The sequence below is a fragment of the Mesoplodon densirostris genome, chromosome 2 (assembly GCF_025265405.1).
Source record: "Mesoplodon densirostris isolate mMesDen1 chromosome 2, mMesDen1 primary haplotype, whole genome shotgun sequence".
Classification (NCBI taxonomy): domain Eukaryota; kingdom Metazoa; phylum Chordata; class Mammalia; order Artiodactyla; family Ziphiidae; genus Mesoplodon; species Mesoplodon densirostris.
In genome coordinates, this window is record NC_082662.1 from 100888893 (window position 1) to 100908753 (window position 19861).

Genomic DNA, 19861 nt, shown 5'->3' on the forward strand with positions numbered 1-19861 from the left:
GCTCTTGGATTCTTGGTTTACCTGCCTTCCATGCATTGTCCCTCTCCCTCCCAGAGGAAGCTGATCCACGCTTATTGCCATCTCCAGACTCCTCGCCTCCCGTCTCCATCTGCCCACCATCCATAACTCCCTCGGGTTATATAACAATACTCTTCCCCAAGCCAGCCTCTTTCACCTGGCCTCTCTCCACCCTCAGAGATTCCTCCAGAGCTGGGCCACCTCGGCCCTTCACTCACCGCTCTCTGAGCCACGCTGAGTACACACTTCCCCATCACCTGAGTGGATGGAGGGAACAGTGGCGCGGAGAATTATATTTGGCTTTGGGAAACAGATTTACCTTCCCAAATCTGGCTTTTTAAAGATGATAGTGAAATGACTCTGCAATCCCAAATGTATACCATCTGTGGGGAGACATGTGGTGACACAGAAACACACGTAACAGCAACGGGAAATTGTTTGGGGTTGACACTCATTTTCCCAAATCCTAAACTGATCACACAGAACCAATCCTGGCTCAGAATTATTTGGACCCTCTGGAATTCAGCTGGTTTAAAGAAATGAGGTAGAGGGTGAGTCTTGTAATGGGATTTGATCTTCATCTTTCCTCGTAACCCTGCTTGCTTCTCCTGACTCCCAACTCTTCTAGGTTTTCCAGATCTCTACCCCCTCTCATTCCTGAGCCACCACGGACTTTCCCACCTGGATGCCTCTGAAACTGGACAGGTGTCAGCTGAGTCTACCTCCCTGCAAAAAACTGCTCTTCACCTTTTGTTCACAGCATCCCTAACCCCGGGCCTGTCGCCTTGGCCCTCTTCCTCACTTCTCCACCCAAAGAGTTGCCAAATAATGAGACAGGAGCTCTACTGCCCTCATTAAGGCCTCACTTCCCTCAGGCCTCCTTCCCACTGGCCTGCTTGTCTCTCATCTCCCCCCCTCCCCGACCCTGTTTCTCCTCTTCCCAGTAAATCCATTCTGCTCAGGGTAATCTCCCTAAGCAAGATTTCCCCACAGCCTACAAAATCAAGTCTGAACTCTTTGGCGGCATTCTGGCATTTCCATAAATGGATCCTGGTTTATCATTCCAGCCCCATGTCCCACGCACCCATCCTAGACCACAGACGGGCTAACGCGCAGCCCTTGTGGGTTCTGTCTGTGGGCACTCTTCCTTTCTGTTGGGAATATCCTCCCCCTTCACCCAGCCCTCCTGTTAGAATCCCGCCTGTGCCTCACTCTCTCTGTGATGCGCCTTCCTCTCCCCACTCTGAAATTCTCTCCTCCTTTGGGCTCTCGGCACTTTGTTTGCCCCTCTTCCCTAGCACCTATCACCCTCTCGCCTGGATTACAGACACTCTCTGTCTTATTTATTTATTTTTTTTCTTGCGGTACGTGGGCCTCTCACTGTTGTGGCCTCTCCCGTTGCGGAGCACAGGCTCCGGACGCACAGGCTCAGCAGCCATGGCTCACAGGCCCAGCTGCTCCGCGGCATGTGGGATCTTCCCGGACCGGGGCACGAACCCGTGTCCCCTGCATCGGCAGGCGGACTCTCAACCACTGCGCCATCAGGGAAGCCCTCTCTGTCTTATTAATCATCATGGCCAACAATAATTGAGCACTGACTCTATGCCAGGCACTGCACTGTCTCCTGTGGATCATCTCATGTAATCCTCACAGCAAACCCAGGAAGAAGTCTGAAATTCAGCAGTCTGCCAGCTGGAAAGGGGCAGAATGGGGATCCCATCCCAGGCAGTCTGACCCCACGCCACGTGCCCTGAGGTGCTGTGCTACACTGCTTCTCAAGGTCTTCCTGTAAGAAGAATAGCAGCTGATGTTTACTGAGGGCTCACTGCCAGCCAGCCCAGTACTGCATGCTTACATGGACCACCTCAGCCCACCCCACCAATACCCCTAGGGGGCAGACACCACTGTCGTCCCCATTTTGCAGGTGAGGAAGATGAAGTATGAGGAGGTATAACTGGCTAAAGGATGTAATAATTAGACAGAGAGATTTAAACCCAGGCAGTTTCAACGTGGAGTTCAAGGGTATAGCCATGTCTCTTCCCCGCTTTCCCCATCCCACACGAAGCTCCTTAAGGGTAAAGGCCATGATACCTCAACATTTACATGACAACTCAGGAGGTAGCATAGTCGGTGCTCAACCTACTGTTGGTAGGTGGGAACCCAGATTATATAGATGTCATTTGCAGTCCACCGATTTTATTCCATGCTGTACCTATCAGGGGTTTTCAAGGGTGGGCATTCTCTCTCCAAACACTCAGTAAACTCTGAAGATAGATCTGAATAAAATGAACCCAATTTAAGTGCCTCTGACTCCCTGTGGCTCTCAGTGGAGTTTTCCCAAGGAGATAATCTCTGCCTCAGTTTCCCTCTCTTCATGCTAAGGAGCATATTCACAGGTCCCTCTGCTTCCTCAATAAAGGGAGGTTGATTCAGGTGTCACAGTAGACATCAGGAATGACAATGACATTCCTCTAAATGTCACCACTCAGAGAAGAGTAAAACAGCACAGGCCTGATGAGTTCTTGATTACGGGAACTGAGGAAAGAACAGGGGGATCATTCATCCACGGCAGTGAGTAATCCGCATGCCACTGATGCTGCTGATAGAAGACTTAGGAATACATCCTGTGCCTTTTGTATCTTTCTTCAAGAAATTTACCCTTATAACTCCCTGTATTTCCTTTAGGTTACTAGGAGAATTTGTAGTCCCTAAGCACACACTTAGCTAGGTTTTCTAAGGAGCAAGGGAAGTTTGGGAAGCAAGCCTACAATTTAAACATTGGCGACAAGATAATTCCAATTCAGATTTAGCCAACATTTACTGATCACTGACCATGCAGTGGGCACTGGTTTAAGCACTTTTACAGCAACAGTTAATTAATCCCACAAAAATCCTATGACATGGGCATTTATGCTGACAAGTTTCAGAAAAGGAGCTGAGACTCCTTCAAAATGACTATGCTCCATGGAACTTGAGGGGTTCCAGTGGCAAAGAGTAAGAGACCACTGAGCCAAGAGGTACCCTGCAGCACCCTGCTTGGGCCAGGTATGCAGCTGTGCACCCTGATAGGGTGGTGCCCAGTGCTGTTTCACCCTGACTCCCAAGCCTCACTGCCTGCTACCTTCCTCTACCAAGCTGAGCCCCATCACCTTACGCTCTCCACCCCATGCCAATCTCCTCTTCTCCAAGGGCCCTGGGTATTTTACAAACTGCTCTCAGATGAATAATTGAGAGCTGGGGTAGGAAGAACAGTCCCTCTCTATCTATCATAAAAGCTTCTGGTCCCAAGGCCAAACTTTGACGCCATGCATTAATCCGGGACAATCTTCCCAAAGAAGGCCAGGCAACAGCTAGGCTGTCTCCAGAGCTTCGAGCCCTGTTCCTCTGGTAAAAGGTACCAAAAAGGGAGGAATTACCCCACTGCTACTTTCTGTGTGAGTGTGTGTGTGTGTGTGTGTGTGTGTGTGTTTTGAAGGGGAGGAAAGGTGCCCCCACCAGATACCATGCCTACGGCCATATCAGCCATACCCTCCACACAAACTGTGTCGGCATGACCCGGCTCAAGCAGGGCTTCTCCAAGGCCATCACCACAGCGCTCACCCCCTGATGGGCACCAACACTTCCTGGAGCCGACCTGGGTATGAATTCCTGCAACAGGCACAACAGTGCGGCCCCATTTCCAGCCAATGGCACTGCACAGGCCTCAAATGCCAAGGTTTTACTAGGACGTGGACGCCTTACAAATGAAAAATCTGAAGCTATTTTTGTTTTTGGCAGAAGAGTTTGACAGTGGGAAAGATGGGGGTGGGGGAGGATGGGGAAGAGACATTTAAAACAGGTGAGTGCTGAAATGACACGGAAAAGAAAAATAAAACCCTGGAAAAGGGAAACACATTCGCCTGCTGTAAAAAGGCAGCCCTGTTAACCAACTTCTCTGGAGGAGGTAGAGGGCCAAACGTGGGCAAAGTGACCAGGCAGCCTGTCCTGGGGATTGACACCTAACCTGAGCACAGGCACAAGGCAACAAAAACGTCATGTCACCAAGGTCTGCCCTTCAGTGACCTCGGCAGAGAGCTGGGTGTGGAGAGGCTCTGGAAACTTTTACTTTCCACAATTTTACGACACATCGCTCAGCCCAGAATAGGGCCAGTCTGGGGGAGGAGAAGGTCCTGACAACCCAGGGGGCATTCTCCTGTGCCCACAGGGTTTGCATAAGCAGGCATGAAACTGACAGAGTGCCAAGCTGGGGATCTTGGGGTACAGGCCTGGGACACACACAGAGCTCCTCTTCTGCACTGCCACTCCTAGGCTGGCCAGGGCACTTTCCTGAACTCTTGTTTTTTCCTCCAGCCTCTTCAACAGCGAAAGGGAACAAGCCACTAATCTTTCTTCCTCTGGGGGTCCCTTGTGTACTTGGATTTTATTGCATTCAAGTAGAGACAAGGAAAAATAAACACATCTATTCCCACCCCTGTGCCAACATGTCCACATGGGGAAAGATACACATGTTTTGCACTGAATTCGTGCTGGCCCAGGCTGCTTTTCTACAGACGTTTAATATCCAGGTTCCCTTGAAGTAATGGTAAAAAAAAAAAAAAAGGCGTAAACCTAACCATCACTGTGAATTCATGCAAAATACACCATGCACCATGTAGCAACCAGGTCTTAAATAGATTGCATTGTACCTAGGATCGCGAGAAAGTTCAGGCACCCTCTCCTAAGAAATACAACCGAGCCTTCTCATTGCTATCAGATTCCAGGTCCGGAACCTCAGCCTGTTGCTGACATATCACGGCTGCCCGGGATAAAAGCAGAACATCCTGGACTCGATTCAAATGTCAACACTAAGCAAGTGCAGGAATTTAGTTGATTCCAGGTAACTTCTCTGCCCAGTCCCTTCAGCGCCTCATCCGCAGTGTAAACATCTCGCAAAGTGAGTCCTTAGGAACGGCCTCCCCCGGGCCGCGTTGGCCCACGGTGTCACTCAGAGACCCTTCTCCGAGCTCGCAGGGTGGAAGCGGCGTCGGACAAGACCAGATGTGCGGGCCCCCAGCCTCTGGTAGGCACACCGCCGGATCGCCCGGCTGGAGAACTTTCTGAAGCGCCCCAAACTGCTCCCTGCTTCCACCCTCAGCCATTTCTCTCCTTCTCCCCTCACAAGGAGCGGGGGACCAAGCGAGCCGTCGCCACCTGCCGCCGGATCCAGTGGCGCTGCCTCTGGCACCCCCGAGGGAAGGCAGGCCAATGGAAGGAGGGCAGAGGTTCACAACCCCACCTCCAAACCTCACAGCGCCTAGCTGCCCCGGAGGTGGCTCCGCAGCCCAAGGGAACCGACGCCCCCGGGCCGGCTGCCTGCTCCCCCACAGCGCCAGCCCCACCCCCAATCCTTCCGGCGCCCCAGCGCCCACCCACCCGGGTGCAGGAGTGGGAGGGTGCCGCGTGGGCAGCCGGAGCAACAGGCGTGGGAGCAGCGCTCCTCGCACTTCCTGGCTCCTGAAGGCTGGTCGCGTTCCTCTTACCTTCGGCGAAGCGAGCCCCGGGCCCCGCACCCCGCGCCTCGCGCGCGTGAGGAAGCTGAGGCCGGGAGCCGGGGGCCGCGGAGGCGCCGAGCACCCAGCAGCGCGGGGAAGCGCCCAGCAGCCGCGGCTCGCGCCGCTCCTCCTCGCCGGCGAAGTCTCTCTCGCTCCCTCCCTGGCTCGGTCCGTTCGTGCGTCTGCCTGTCCGTGGGGCCCTCCCTCCGCCGCTGCCGCCGCTGCTCCAGCCCCGGCTCAGCAGCGCGTTCCCTCCCCGCTTCGCCGCTCCGCTCTCGGGCTCGCGGGCTCGCGGGCTCCCTCGCTCGCGCCCTGCCCCCGCCGCTGCTGGCTCCGCGCGGAGAGGAGCCCGGCGGGCCACCGGCTGCCTGGCGAGGTCCCTCTCCCAAAGGGGGAGGCGGTGGGGGCGCGGCGCGGGCGGGGCGGAGAGGAGAGTCCGGGGGAGGCGGCGAGGCTGCGCCCTCGTCTCCCTACAGATTCCCGGCGGCCGAGCGGCTCCAGGCCGGGCTTGAGAGCGCGGGGCCGCCAGGCAGCGGAGGGAGAGATGAGGAGGACCCGGAGGCTCGCCGCGGGAGGGTGCCCAGGGCGAGGGCGTGCTAGGGGGAGTGACTCCCCGTGAGAGGGTGTGTGTGTGTGTGTGTGTGTAGAGGGGCGCGCGCGTGAGCGAGGGTGGGGGGCAGGGAGGCGAGGCAGAGCCTGGTGCGTCTCCCCAGGCCAGTGGAGGAATCCTAGGGTGTGCCTGGAGGTGGTGGAGTGTGCCGACGCGGGTGTGAGCGCGTGTGCCAGCGAGGGTGGGCCGGGGGTGAGCGTGGCAAGGTGAGCGCGGCCTGGGCGTGGGGGCGGAGCGGGGAGTAGGCGTGAGTGTGAGCTCAGGGGCGTGTGTGCTGGGGACCCGGGGAGAGGTGGAAGGGAGCTCCAGTGTGTGCGCGCGTGGGGTGTGTGTGGACCCAGCTGGTTGTCTCTCACCGACTGTCCACGCGACACCAGCACTTGCTTGCGGCCGAGCCCTGCCACTTGGGGAGGTGGAGCCCGACACCGCGCAAGCTTCGTGGCTCGCCGCGGCTCTGAGCTCTGTGGCCGGGGTTGGAGAGGTCTCGTGGGGACACACAATGCCCTTGCCCCATGTAAGAGCCGCTTTCTTTCCAGAGCCCGAGGGGCACGACCCGAAGGTAGGGATTTGCCCTCTTATCCTTCCACGTGTACTCAGTACCCAGACCCAAAAGTCTGGCCTTGGGAGCGTGAACTCTCACCCCAAGTCCGCCCAGTCCCTCGGTCCCTCTCCGAAACCCATGGATTCCCACTGCCCGATGCCTTGGGCCAGGATGGGGAGCCGGCAGTCGGCACGTGCCCGGAGGGCCGGGCGGATGGAGCCCTGGAGCATCCGGAGAGAGTGGTATACGGCCCAGACTCCTACACTCTCGGCCAATGTGCGCAGAGGGTTCAGTCCTCTCGAGCCTTGCCAGTCCGCGTGGCTCCAGCTTTCCCTGTGTCCGGAATCCAGAGATCTCGCCCTGGGTACCCGGAATCGCCTGGCGCTCCGGAGGCGAGGCGGCTCTGTGCCTCAGCAGGGACCGGAACGCAGGGCTTGAGCGACCACAGTTCTGGGTGTGAGACAGAGACCGAGGGAAAAGCAAAGTGTGCGGTGAAGGGAAGGGTGTTCTTGAAGGGGGCTGGGAAAGAACATCTCCGAGTCCAGACGGGGCTTCTGGCTTGTGAGAACCCTTGGCCCTTTTGTAGATTAAGTCACTGTGGCCTGAGCCCCAGTGGGCCCCTGGCGACTCGGAGCCCCTCATTCACCCACTCTCCCCAAAACCCCCTTCAGCTTCTCGTTCTGAAAGGTGTACACTGGCCCTTCAAGAGCTGGGCGTGGGCTCTATTAGCATTTGCCAGAAGTCCCGGAGCGGTGTGGGATTTGCATACTGATTTGCATACAGTAATAATGATTAACAACAGTGCCGCTCCCTGGCAGACAAGGGAAGAATTCAGGGAAGGCCTTGGCACTGCTCCCACCTCCCTCCTCCCATCCCTTGGGGAAGAGCTAATTTTCTCACAACTTCTCTGACCCCTAGGAGTTCCCCAGACTCGGTGGGCAGGTCCATGGAAGGGCGGTTTCCTTCAGTCCTCCACCCCCATGTCCAACTTGGGAGAGTTAAAACCTGGTACTTTATTTCTGCCCAGGTTTGAACTCTTGTGCATTCCCATCTTTGTTTTGCATCTTGCGGGTAGCTCAAGGGCTGAGTCTGCCCCAAAGCTTGGAGATTTCCAGGAACAGTTAGATTGGGGGCATCGTCCTCCTCCAGAGAGGTATACTTACAGGACAATTGTGCTCTCTCCTGTGCCTGGTCAGCCCTGTTTGAAGACAGGGCATTGATTCAGAATCCCCCCCTCCCCCTCCCCCAACACACACACACCTGGCCCCATTCCTCCCAGGCTCACATCTCATCATTTAAGTAAAGTAGCTATAGACTATACTCTCCTTTCTGTTGAGAAGATCTAGAAGGAAAATATGAAAGACTTAAATTTCTAGTCTAGGCCAGTGTGGTTTTTATTTACCATCTCTTCTCACAACCAAGTGACCTGGAAAATAAGAGAGAGAGCAAGTGATGGGCAGAAGGGAGGCCCCTTGACTCTGTCGGCTGAAGGAGCCACTGCCTGGAGATGCTGCCCTCCCATGGGCTCCCGCCCTCCACTGCATCTTTCCAGCACTGCCTGGCGTCGCCTTTCCCCTCTCTGCCTCTGGCCTGGCCTGGCCAGGATTCTCAATTGCTTTTCCCCCATGACACGGCCGCTTTTCCTTTAACTCCCAGCTTCTATTTAAAAAGCTAATTTGGGAGCTTGTCGATGCTCCCAATTCAGATATTTTAAATAGGAACTGAAATTTAGGAGCTGCCAGGGCACTAGAATTCCTTCCCTTGCCACCAGCACAGCTAAGGCATTTGTTCAGTCAATCTGCTGGCCCTGGCCGTGTGTGTGTTGGAGAGAGAGAGAGAGAGAGAGAGAGAGAGAGAGAGAGAGAGAGAGAGAGAGAGAGCGCACACGTGAGCTCAGGGTGTATTTCAGGCTATCTTTTCTATTTAAAGATGGTGCTCCTATGGATGACTGTGCTCTGCGTGTGTGTCCTTTCCAAGCTGTGCACACATGAGGATTCTTCTTTAGTCCTGTGGCTCTGGCCGCTATTTGCAGAGCTTGTCACCGTGTGGACTGTGGGGGTAAGAGGTAGCCCAATGCCAAGTCCGCAGCCTCCAAGTTTGCTGACTTGCTGGGGCTGGTGTGTCTGTTTGGGGATTTCCCAGGGCTGCTCTGCTCAGGCTCGCTCTTAGAAGCTATGCCTCAGAGTGTCCATAAGGGTTGCTCCTACCCTCACTGCTTGTGGCTAGACTACTTCACCAGTTTGCCCCATGATGAGGCAGGAATTTGGAGGGTGGGACCTCTGAGGGTTGCCAGCTTTCTATATTCAGGGTGCTGTGGATCTTGGAGGTAAAAAACAGACTTTGAAGTCAGACTGCCTGGGTTTGAACCTGCCTCTGTTATTTACTAGCTGTGTGATCTTGGGGAAGCCACTTAACCTCTCTGTGCCTTGATTTCCTCATCTCTAAAATAGCAATAAATAGTACTATCTACATTATAGGGTCTGGTGAAAATAAATAATTATCACGGGTAAAGCACTTAGAACAATGCCTGGAACATAGGAAGTACAATATAACTGTTGGTTGTTGTTGCTGTTTAAGGCAGGAGTGGTGCCAACAGGAAGTGTGAAGAAATCTGCCTGGAGAGGAAGGTAGAACTGCTGGACCAGACGCACAGACACAGGAAGACACACACCTCCGTGCATATAATAATAACGATGCCAGGCCACAGCCCAGGATGGGTCAAGTTCACCTGGCTGAGGTAGTTGATTCCCAGCCCCAAAGAGGGAGACGTCTGATGAGGAATAGAGGAAGAACCACAGGAATGGGAATAAGGAAGGGGCTGGATCATGTCAGAAGCCCATGGGGCATTTCTCGGGGGTAATTTTATGCTGGAGAAGTAAGTAAGGACCCTAGATACCCATATGGATGCAGCCTCCCTTATTTACCTAACTATGTAAAGCAAGGCTTTATGAAAGCAGAGCTGCAGTGAGGGACTTAGTAGGGGCGGCCCTTCATTCTGAGTCTCCCTTGGGCTTGGGGTCCTCTGGCTTTGATTCTGCCATTGCCTCCTACCCCTTATTCCCACAGATGGGCATATGAGCATTTACTCAGTGGCCATCAGAGTTTATTTTGCCTCAGTCCCTGAGCAGCTAATCAAGGTACAGAGAGGTTAAGTGGCTTCCTCAAGGTCCCACAGCTGGGGATTCAGGAAGCCACTAACAGGAGAGGTAGTTCTAAAGGACCAAGCATAGGAAGGCTGTCCAAGGGATCCAAAGCAGCATTGCAAGTCCTTGGATTGTATCAGGCTTAACATATCAGCCTTAAGTTGAAGAGCCGCCATATTCTGGACTCCTTGCTAGTTCTCCAATAATCCGGTACCGTAGATATAATCACCATTTTATAGATGGGGAAACTGAAGGTGCTTGATGCATCTCAGGCCGCACACCTAGTGTGAAGCTCTGAACCCTCCCTCTTGCCACTCCCCAGACTGCTGCATTTTTGCTCTTCTGAGAGCAGAGGGGCCCCCTCCGTCAGATAGAGGGTCTGCCCTAAGAGGACGCCCTTGACCTGGCTCTGTTGGCCTCTTCTATCGTCTCCTCTGTAGGTTGGGTATGGGGTAGGGACTCAGTGTGTCCAGGCTAGGTTTGTACCCTCTGAGTTTTCTTCAGGGTGAAATCTTCCTGAGGAATGCCAAAGGCTGGTGATGCCTTGGCTTCCTCTCATTTTCCAAGGTGAGGTGGGTGGTGGTGGCATAAATGCTGAGGAGTTTTGCCCAGTCTCAGAACGCCAGGGCTTCACCTGTGGGTATCAGCCTAGATTGCCCAGCTTGGCCAGGGCAGGATGTACTGTCAACAGTGGTGGGCCTGATGGCTGAACTCCTACAACCATCGATGCTTCGGGTCCTTCCTGAGGGAGTGGAGGAAGCCTCACTCCCTGCAGCACTAACCCCATTTGGGAGGCCAGCAGTTGCCTGGGTGGTCATCGCATTAGCCAAGATGCTTAGACCAGTGATGGCAAATGAGAAGTCGTCTAAGTTGGCTCGAAAAGTCAGTCCTTCCAGGGGACCAGCTCCAACCCAGGCAGATCGTGGTGGGGCATAGCCCAGTGGGGAGGGCTTCTGCTCATCAGGACCTCCCTCAGAGGGAGATGCTAGGTGAAGAAAGAGGAAGGGAGGGGAGAAGAAAAGCAAATATGAGAAGGGGACACAGGCACTGGAAGGAAAAAAATACTACTCATCTGTTCAGTTTCTTGCTGGTGAGAATTTGGAGGAGGTTTGGTAGAGGCTGAAGGTGCAGATCAGAGGTGCAGGGACTGTTCTCTTCTTCCCTCGTGGCTCCTTTTGCTTGTGTGCTGATGTTTCCCACAGTTCTGTCCTTCATCTTCTCTGCATCTCCATCTGCCCATTTCCCTGAAGAGTTGACAGGAGCCCCTGGTTTCAAGCCCATTCAGGTGCTGACCATTGCTTCCTGAGCTCTCCCTGACCCCTAACTATCTACTGTGCATCTCCATCCTTGTACACAGGCACCCCTCTGCTTCATTTCACCACTCCCCTTCAACCTTCTGCAAAAGATCCTTTCCTCTAAAAAACCTGTTCTGATCCTGTCATCTCCTGCTCTTCCTTTCTGGTCTTACCTTCTTCTGCTCACACTCATTTTTCTTTCCAGCACGCAGCCCTTTTCTCTGCTACTTGACCAAATCACGTCTTTTCACACTCTCGTGCCTTTGTACGTGCTGTACTGTCTTCCATAAATGCCTTCCACCACTTCCTATTTCCTATTGTCTTCCTAGCAAGCTTCCACTCAGCCCCAGACCTTCAATACCCAGCCCAAAGGTCACATAAGACGTATTGGTTAATTTCAGCTCCACACCTCAGGAGGAACTAAGCATTCCCCATTTGGGCTCCCACAGTCCTTCCTGCATACTTCAAATATAGATTTTATTCTCTTATTACCTTGGTGGTTTGCACGGTGGCCTCCCTCTCTGACTTTAAGCTGTTTAAGGAGGGACCACATCTTAGCCATCTCTGAATGTGCTAGCTCAGTGCTTGGCACATTGCAGATGCGCAAGAACGTTGCATTAGGGATTTATTTTAACTTTCATTCCCATGGCTCCCTTGATTGTGTGTAACTGAGAATATGTGATAAATTTGTCAACTGCTCAGTCTCCAGATTCTATCTGACTGAGCTGAAGCACTGTCATGAGGACAGAGAGAAAGCATGAGGGTGTTCGATTTTTGACTGGTCCTAGATGAAAAGAGCCCCAAAGCCCCCCTCCTCCAGCCTTTTCGGATCTACAAAGAGAACCTCAGTGGATGCTGTCCGCAGAGACCAGGCCAGTGTTCTGCTCTTGAACCAGATTGGTTTTTAGGGAAGTCTTTTCTTTCTTTTCTGGAAGAATGTCAATCACATCCCTAGAATATCACCACCTTGGGAACAACCAAGATGCCGTCAGTTGGAAATGTACCTGGGTTGCCTGCAGCTGTGACTGTGCTCACCATAAAACTTGGCTAGAAGGCTTGTCAAAAACCCGTTAGCCAGGGCTTCCCTGATGGTGCAGTGGTTAAGAATCCGCCTGCCAATGCAGGGGACACAGGTTCGATCCCTGGTTCGGGAAGATACCACATGCCGCAGAGCAACTAAGCCCGTGCACCACAGCTACTGAAGCCCGCGTGCCTAGAGCCCGTGCTCCGCAACAAGACGCCACTGCAATGAGAAGCCCACGCACCACAACAAAGAGTAGCCCCCACTTGCCGCAACTAGAGAAAGCCTCCGTGCACAGCAGCGAAGACCCAACACAGCCAATAAATAAATAAATAAGTTAAAAAAAAAAAAACGGATAGCCAGAACCTAGGCTTGGCACAAAGAGATGCCAAGACCAAAGCTTGCTGAACTTTAAGTATAAAATTGTGTGTAAACCACATCAGGAAACCTACGACAGTGGAGGTGAGAATATGGGCTCAGGATAGATCTGGCTTCAAATCTTGGCTCTAATTTACAAGCTGTGTGACCTTGGGCAAGCTACTTTACTTCTCTGATCCTCAGTTACCTCACCTGTAAAATGGATTATAGTGATCATCTTGACTCACAGCATTCATGAGGATTGAGCTCGATAATTCATATAACATGTTTCATATGCATTTATAAGTAAAGTATTGGCTGTTATCATAATCTTGTAATTGACTTTACACATGTTTGAAACTAGAGCTTTTAAGTCTACGGCACAGCTCTCTCCAGTGCTTGTTTGTGAAGACGTTCAGACAGGTCACTCAAGTTCTTTCCATGTGGTTATTCTTCATACCAAGACCCCAGGAAATGTGTGAAATCAGAGAAATTTGTCTCTAGACACGTTTTTCTATTGGCTTCTCCTTCCATTCTGTGGCACCCCATTTCTTCAGCCTTGAGTTTCAATGCTTATTTCTCTCCATTCCCTCCTCATCAGCAAGAACTGATAAATCATTTAAACTAATGTGTAAGTGACTATCCTGTCCAGAGATACAGTATTCACATTTTAACAGGATAATGAAAGCCAAGGTCATGAAATAGAGTGAGTGGGATTTGAGGCTCCATCCAAGTAACAGGGTATGTTTTGGGGGGACAGGAGGCCTCCCGACTCCACAGAATCACTGTCCATTCATAAAACTGACCACATTGATACAACTATAAGCAACCAGGTGGGCTGTTTCTGAATTTTGCAGCTAGAAAATCAAATCTGTAGCCTTTGCAAGTGTTCTGATGAGGGTATCTATATACCAGTTTTTTATACCAACCTCTTTTTGGTAAACAGACACAGTTCATGAGTGCCAAAGCCCTTGCAGCTCTGCATATCTGTGATACTCAGGCTCAAGTTCATTTCTTCTTCAGAGCTCAAGGCTGGGGCTGGGTGTTTCTGCCTCACTGGGTTTGTGGGAGAACCAGGTGCAAAACTGTTCATTGCTTTGATGAGTCAACAAGTAAGTAAACACAGTCCAGCTACTGTCCCCATACTGCAAGGTCATAAGAGGTTTCTGGATTTCTCTGCAAAGCCTGTTAAAGAAGGATCTTCATGGCCCTTAAAATGTTCTTCATTATGGAAAATTTCAGACATACACAAAAGAAGAGAGAATTGTATAATATACCCCCCATGAACCTACCACTTAGCTTTGATAATTACCAACTCAAGGCCAATCACCTTTTATCTATACCCCTACTCATCACCACTCCTTAATAATTTTGAAGCAAATTCCAGATGTCATGTAGTTCCATCTATAAATATTTCAGTAATTGCACCCTCCTATGGCCATCAAAATCCATCTCTCCAGGGGATAAGATCTCTTCCTCCTAACTCCATGATGCTAAGATCGTTTGGCCAGTACTTGCATCTGTGTCTGAGGGGTAGTCCTTGGGTTTGACAAGCACAAGGGCTTACTGAATTCTCTCCAAAGTCTGACCTGCTCCTTGGGGAGAAAGGAGCATGCATAAAATGCCTTGCAGTGATGTTTCCACGTGCAAGCTTTTTGTTGTCAGCAGAGCTGCTGCCCAATAACAAAAATGAGACCCAAACTGAGAGGCGAGAATTATAGTCATGAATCCCAACTGGATTTAACATTTTTCACATGAATTATTTCATTTTGCCTTCACCAATTCTTACTTTACTCTCATCTTACAGATAAGAAAACTAAGGCCTAAGGTCACACAGCTAGTAGGTACCTGTGGCAGAGACTGACTAGATGCTAATCAACTTCAGTTCCTCTTTTTCATAGGCATAGCTACCTTACATTTCCCAGGATCCCTTGAAGTTAGGTTTGGCTGTGTAACTAAGTTTTGGCCAAAGTAGTATAAGTCAGACCCATAAAAAACATCCAGGGCAATCCTACGTGCGCTCTTTCTTTCTCCACCCACTGGCTGAATGCAGAGAATGTTAAGGACCTAGAGGAGGGTGGAGCCACAAGAAGGAAGGATCTTGGGTCTCTGGATGGCTGTGTGGAGTAGAGAGCCTTCCTAGCCTTAATTTGTCTATGAAATGAATGAAAACAAATAAACTTTTATTATGTTAAGCCACTGAACCTTGGGTATGTATGTTAAAGTAGTAAGCCTACCCTGACCAATACAGTGGCACAGATAGGATTTAAACATTAAGTCTGACTATGCCAGCATTCAAGGCCCTGAGTTCTACCACAATGACCCCGACACAAGAAACAAGACTCGCTTAGAAGAATTCTCTCACGTGCTCGGCGTCTGGTAGAACTGTCTACAAGGATCTCACATCTTAGATCTGTGCTAGTATGGTAGCCATTAAACATGTGGGGCTATTTAAATTAAAACTAAAATTTTAAAATCTGTTTTTTCACTGTATTGGTCACATTTCAAGTGCTCCACAGCCACATGTAACTAATGGCTACCACACTGGACAGTACAGATAGAGAAGGTTTCCATCATCACAGAAAGTTCTGGTCTTAGATAGACCCAGCTTTCACAATGCATCTCTCCCCAGACACCCACAGAAAAGCAGCTCATGAGACGACAGAGTGTGGTCTAGCCAGAGATCAGGTTTCCTCAGGAATGACAGGCCTCTCCCCTCACCCAGACCTTGGGCATTTGCTCCTGCCTCCCCGCAGTTAACCCACTGGCCAAATCTGTGACCCTCCTGTACTCACTGGTAACATGCTTTGCTCTGACTTCCTCAAACAGGATGAGCCCTGCCTGTCTCATTGCACTGTGTCTTCTGAGAGCAGGGGCAGCATCTCATTCTCACCCCAGCACCTGTGCAGCTGCTGAGCATTGGACACCAGGAGACTAGCAGGCAACCCAGGGAGGTGCTTCTTGGCCTAGGCTAAGGATAGGCAGGGAGTTTTCCAGAAATGGAAGTCCAACCAAGGAGGCTAGTTCTTCAATCCATTTTCCACACAGCAGTCAGAGTGATTTTTTTCAAAACACAAGTCCAAACATGTTGCCCTTTGGTTGAAATCCTTCTAGGAATCCCCATTGCCCTCTGAATTAAGCAGACATACCTTCCTCTGTCTGATGTTGTTGTCGAGTCCTCGTGTCTTCTGCTTTTCCACTTTCTGCTCCTGGACCCCTTGCACTTGTATTCCCGCTGTTTGGGAAGTGCGACAGCTCTCTAAACCCCAGAGTGTTTGCTCAGACTATTCCTTCTGCGGGAACTCTATCCTGCTTCCCCACCTATGCTTAGCTGAGCCTACGTGGAGGGCTAAGCTTGGAAACACTTCTCCCTGGAGGCCTTACCTGCCCCTCAGCCTGGAACAGTCTTCCCCTGTCTCTCTCTCGGCCAACCCTCCCCTCTCCCCTGCCCCCACCAGCTATAGAACATCCCACCTTTCCAAGTCTTCCCTGGGGAACAGGAAGGAAATGCTTTCAGATGCTTTCGGAATCAAAAGCAGAGACTATCTTGCAGAGGTTTTCCCCAAGAGGCTGACCCTTCTGAATCCCTCTGAATTATGAGTCTTGGTCTTTCCCTTCCCTCAGCGCGTGCGCACGCACACACACACAGCTTTCCCCTCCATTTAATTCCCTCTGCAGAGTCACCAGGGAGGCAAGTGGAGCCCTATAAATCTCTCACAAGCTGCAATGCCTGGAGACCTCTGCTCCTTGACCCCAACTAACGACTCAGAACAAATGACACTAAATCCATGGGACATGCCCCACCCCTCCCCCACCTGTCATGGTCTCATCGTCTGGAGGGGGACCCTGATATACTGACTGGGGTGTGGCAGTTACAATCCAAGCTGGTGCCAAGATGCACCGTGGGTCTTCCCTTCACTGGATTATTTTTATGGGGATTAGAGCAGATAGAAGCAGTGGTCTCCAACTCCTGAGACATCACGATAAATCGCCATAGCGGCTCTTCTATGGCTCATAACTAGTAAATCAAATCTATTGAACAATACATTTACTGCAAATTTAAGAAGTTATTCTTCCATTTTTTAAGTGTATGTGTTAAATCCTGCCCAGAGTCATAAAGAATGGAGACGGGCGGGCTCAGGGTGAAAAAAAACAAAAAAACAAAACAAAACAAAAAAAACCACACACACACACACACACACACACACACACACACACACACACACACACACACACACGCTTTAAAAAGTTACAAAATTCCTTGTCCTTTGTTGACCAAAGAGTGAATACCCTTTCTTCCTGGGACACTTCTCCCATACAGACCGATTGGAATCCCCAGAGTGGTAAGCTGTCAACATCGCATGCCTGTCTCAGTTTTGCCATCCGGGTTCATTATTAGACGACTCTCTCTTTGTTACAAATTCTTGAAACGGACAAAATAGGAAACGCAGGACAGCCTTCTTAGTGGGTTACAGTGCTGCTTTCAGAGGTGGGATGGTGTTGAGGGAAGTGAGGAGATGCGAGTTACGGACTGGTTTTCCCTAGGAAATTCCTTTTACTTCCCATTCCACCCACGTCAAATGTTAATGAGTTGAGTTGAACTCCCAACTCAAGGTGCAATCTTGCCCAGGACACATGGGGTGAGTGTGCTTATCTGCACCCCTGTCCCACCTAAGTATTAAGAGGGGAGCCTAGCCCAGAGCTTGGCATTCAATAGACATTTTAATTGAACTGATAGGTCTTCATCCACTAACATTAGTTCAACAATCACTTCAATTTTTTAAAATTGGAATATAATTGCTTTACAATGGTGTGTTAGTTTCTGCTGTACAAATGAAGTGAATCAACTATATGTATACCTATATCCCCTCCCTTTTGGACCTCCCTTCACCACCACCCCCGCTTCCGCCCGCAATCCCACCCATCTGGATCATCACAGAGCACTGAGCCGAGCTTCCTGTGCTTTATAGCAGGTTCCCGCTAGCTATCTATTTTACGCATGGCAGTGTATGTATGTCAATCTTAATCTCCCAGTTTGTCCCATCTCCCCTTCCCCTCAGTGTCCACATGTTCACTATTTACATCTGCATCTCTATTCTTGCTCTGGAAATAGGTTTATCTGTACCATTTTTCTAGATTCCACAAAGATACATTAATATACAATATTTGTTTTTCTCTTTCTGACTTACTTCACTCTGTATGATAGACTCTAAGTCCATCAACAACTCTACAAATGACCCAATTTTTTTCCTTTTTATGGCTGAGTAATATTCCACTGTATATATATGCCATAACTTCTTTATCCATTTATCTGTCTTCAGATGTTTAGGTTGTTTCCATGTCCTGACTATTGTAAATAGTGCTGCAATGAACGTTGGGGTACATGGGTCCTTTTGAATTATGGTTTTCTTAAGGTATATGCCCAGTAGTGGGATTGTTGGGTCATATGGTGGTTCCATTTTTAGTTTTATAAGGAACCTCCATGCTGTTCTCCACAGGAGCTGTATCAATTTACAGTCCCACCAACAGTGCAAGAGAGTTCCCTTTTCTCCACACCCTCTCCAGCATTTATTGTTTACAGATTTTTTGATGATGGCCATTGTGACTGGTGTGAGGTGATACCTCACTATAGTTTTGAGTTGCATTTCTCTAATAATTAGTGATGTTGAGCATCTTTTCATGTGCCTCTTGGCCATCTGTGTATCTTCTTTGGAGAGATGTCTATTTAGGTCTTCTGGCCATTTTTTGATTGGGTTGTTTGGTTTCTTGATATTGAGCTGCATGAGCTGCTTGCATATTTTGGAGATTAATACTTTGTCCGTTGCTTCATTTGCAAATATTTTCTCCCGTTCTGAGGGTTGTCTTTTCATCTTATTTATGATTTCATTTGCTGTGCAAAAGCAAATGAAACTTAAAAGCTTCATTAGGTCCTATTTGTTTATTTTTGGTTTTATTTTCATTACTCTAGGAGGTGGGTCAAAAAAGATCTTGCTGTGGTTTATGTCAAAGAGTGTTTTTCCTATGTTTTCCTCTAAGGGTTTTTTAGTGTCTGGTCTTACATTTAGGTCTTTAATCCATTTTGAGTTTATTTTTGTATATGGTGTTAGGAAGCATTCTAATTTCATTTTTTCACATGTAGCTGTCAAGTTTTCCCAGCACCACTTATTGAAGAGGCTGTCTTTTCTCCATTGTATATTCTTGCCTCCTTTGTCATAGATTAGGTGCATGGGTTTATCTCTGGGCTTTCTATCCTGTACAACTGATCTATATTTCTGTTTTTATGCCAGTGCCATACTGTCTTGATTACTCTAGCTTTGTAGTATAGTTTGAAGTCAGGGACAACTGACACTGCAGAAGAGATTACTACAAGCAACTATATGCCAATAAAATGGGCAACCTGGAAGAAATGGACAAATTCTTGGAAAATTACAATTTTCCAAGCCTGAACCAGGAAGAATTAGAAAATATAAACAGACCAATCACAAGTAATGAATTTGAAACTGTAATTAAAAATCTTCCAACAAACAAAAGTCCAAGACCAGATGGCTTCACAGGCAAATTCTATCAAACATATAGAGAAGAGCTAACACCCATCCTTCTCAAACTCTTCCAAAAAATTGCAGAGGGAGAAACACTCACAAATTCATTCTACAAGGCCACCATCACCCTGATACCAAAACCAACCAAGATATCACAAAAAAAGAAAATTACAGACCAATATCAATGATGAACATAGATGCAAAGATCCTCAACAAAATACTAGCAAACAGAATCCAACAGCACATTAAAAAGATCATATTCCATGATCAAGTGGGATTTATCCCAGGTATGTGAGGATTTTTCAATATACAGAAATCAATGTGATATACCATATCAACAAATTAAAGAATAAAAACCATATAAAAACCATATGATCATCTCAATAGATGCAGAAAAAGCTTTTGACAAAATCCAACACCCATTTATGATAAAAACTCTCCAGAAAATGAGCATAGAGGGAACCAACTTCAACATAATAAAGACCATATACAACAAACCCACAGCAACCATCATTCTCAATGGTGAAAAACTGAAAGCATTTCCTCTAAGATCAGGAACAAAACAAGCATATCCACTCTCACCACTCATTCAACATAGTTTTGGATGTCTTAGCCACAGCAATCAGAAGAAAAATAAATAAAAGGAATATAAATTGGAAAAGAAGAAATAAAACTGTCACTGTTTGCAGATGACATGATACTATACATAGGAAATCCTAAAGATGCCACCAGAAAACTATTAGAGCTAATCAATGAATTTGGTAAAGTTGAAGGATACAAAATTAAGTAATGCACAGAATTTGGTA

At 49.3% G+C, this 19861-nt stretch overlaps 1 protein-coding gene across 1 annotated transcript in view; it reads right to left on the reverse strand.

Annotated features, from left to right (window-relative positions):
• The window catches only part of KCND3 (potassium voltage-gated channel subfamily D member 3), a 223338-nt gene extending 217364 nt beyond the window's left edge, over positions 1-5974 (reverse strand). The window contains exon 1 of the mRNA XM_060086512.1: positions 5538-5974. The gene's annotated coding sequence lies outside the window, so the exon portion shown is untranslated. The remainder of the gene's footprint in view (positions 1-5537) is intronic.
• Between the last annotated feature and the right edge of the window lie 13887 nt (positions 5975-19861).